The sequence below is a fragment of the Eubalaena glacialis genome, chromosome 5 (genome assembly GCF_028564815.1).
Source record: "Eubalaena glacialis isolate mEubGla1 chromosome 5, mEubGla1.1.hap2.+ XY, whole genome shotgun sequence".
NCBI lineage: Eukaryota > Metazoa > Chordata > Mammalia > Artiodactyla > Balaenidae > Eubalaena > Eubalaena glacialis.
In genome coordinates, this window is record NC_083720.1 from 109,999,699 (window position 1) to 110,002,100 (window position 2,402).

The following is a 2,402-nucleotide window of genomic DNA, read 5'->3' on the forward strand; positions in this document are numbered from 1 at the left end:
GCAAGTAAAATGTCTTAATTTAGGAATATAAGAAATTGGCTTCCTTGTGATTTAGTGGGCTTTCTGTCCTGGAACTGTTCAGAGTCCACATTACCTGCCAGGGAGTTTAAGATTATTTTTGCATTAGTTATGAGGTTGAAATGAGTCAACTTTGAGATATCTTTCCAGCTTTAAGATTCTGTATATTTGCTTGGCATAACCATATGGCTTAGAACTTAAATAAGCAACAGCTAGGAGGAGAAAAGATGCAAAAATCTCTTTGGGGAAGCAAACAATAAAGCTATAGGTTTGGAGACTATTTATGTACGAACTTGCTCCATATTGACATTGAAATTTGGGGAAAAAATAGAGCTAAATATAAAAGTAGAATGGGGGTGTGATGAATCAGAAGTTAAAGTAATTTAGGTCATTTAGTTACGTACGGATGCATAACTCCTCTCCAAATGATTCAGATATCATAGGAAATGACTTATAAGAGCTGATACTAAACTTCATAAGGGAAGTAATTTTATAAGAAACAATTGTGGACTTCCCTGGTGGTGCAGTGGTTGAGAATCTGCCTGCTAATGCAAGGGACACGGGTTCTAGCCCTGGTCTGGGAGGATCCCACGTGCCGCGGAGCAACTGGGCCCGTGGGCCACAACTGCTGAGCCTGCGCATCTGGAGCCTGTGCTCCGCAACAAGAGAGGCCACAATAGTGAGAGGCCCGCGTACCGCGATGAAGAGTGGACCCCGCTTGCCGCAACTAGAGAAAGCCCTAGCGCAGAAACGAAGACCCAACATAGCAATCAATCAATCAATCAATCAATAAATCTTTAAAAAAAAAAAGAAACAATTGTTTATAACTCTTGAATGATGCCTTATTTTAAATTAGAAAATCAGAAATGGTTGAAGGAGTATTTATAGATTTCTTTGAGCTCTTCTGAAGAAGAGCATTGCCACGGATTTTCCTTTTCATTTTTATCAAAATTTTTACTTTTAATTTTTAAACATCAGGCAGGCAGCACATAAACGTAATTAGAATCAAATTTTATTTACTGTTGGAACTAAAAAAAAAATGAACTGATTTATGTTTTTGTGTCTTTGGAGTCTCAGCAAAGACAATGTGTTAGAAAACTAAATTGAAGGATGTTGATATTTCCTAGCAAAACTTCTAGAATTATAACATGGTATTTTATCTTTTGGAGTAAAAAATAAATGCCACAAGTGATAGGTAAAAATTTGGGCATATTTCAGCATCAAAACCTGGCATTCAAAATAGACTTACAGGGACTTCCCTGGTGGTGCAGTGATTAAGAATCTGCCTGTCAATGCAGGGGACACGGGTTCGATCCCTGGTCCAGGAAGGTCCCACATACCACGGAGCAATTAAGCCCTTGCACCACAACTACTGAGCCTGTGCTCTAGAGCCCGTAAACCACAACTACTGAGCCTGCATGCCACAACTACTGAAGCCTGCACGCTCTAGAGACCGCGTGCTGCAACTACTGAAACCCTCACTCCTAGAGCCCATGATCTGCAACAAGAGAAGCCATCGCAATGAGAAGCCCCTGCACAGCAACGAAGAGCAGCCCCTGCTCCTCACAGCTAGAGAAAGCCCATGCACAGCAACAAAGACCCAATGCAGCCAAAAATAAAAACAAAAACAAAACACCACCCCCCCAAACAAAAATGACTTACAATGACAATAATTGTACCTCACATTCTGACTCTAATCAAGTAGTTTTGCAAACCAGAAAGAGCTCTGTCTTTTTTCCTTCACCCATATGTATCTCCTTTCTCCCTCTAAGTGGACACATTGAAACCAGTGAAAATTTATACACAGAAATTAGGAAGTACAAGCAGTGGGAGAATGGAGACCAGGAGGCTTCATTGCCATTTAACAGAAGAGGAAAACTGAGTGACAAAAGGGTAAGATATTTGTGACACAGCACGTTGTGAGTCAAAAGAAAGTGCCAAGAATTGAACACAAAAGTTTTTAGTTCCTGGACCAACTCCAAGCTAATTCTCCTCCTTAACTGACGTTCATGGAGAACAGATGTGGTACCACTGTGGTGTATGTGAAATTCGTTCTGCCTACTTCTTTTCTGAGTACATGTGTGTATCACACGTGTATATTTAGCTAAATAAGGGCCATATTTTGCCAAGTTCTCATCCAATATATTTTTCTAGTAGCCTAGGGGATGACTAGAACTTGGGAATGAGGCCAGGGATGATAAATGAGAGGGGTCAGGCTGAAATGAAGCTGGGGAGATGTCATGCTTTTAGCACGCATGATTAATAATTTTGTTCCTGCTTTGCTTTTGTGTTTTCAAATGAGGGTATTGTCAGGGAGACCAATGTACCTGAATTGTATGAAATATAAAAGATTACAGAAGAGAAACAGCTGCTCAAAGCCAAGT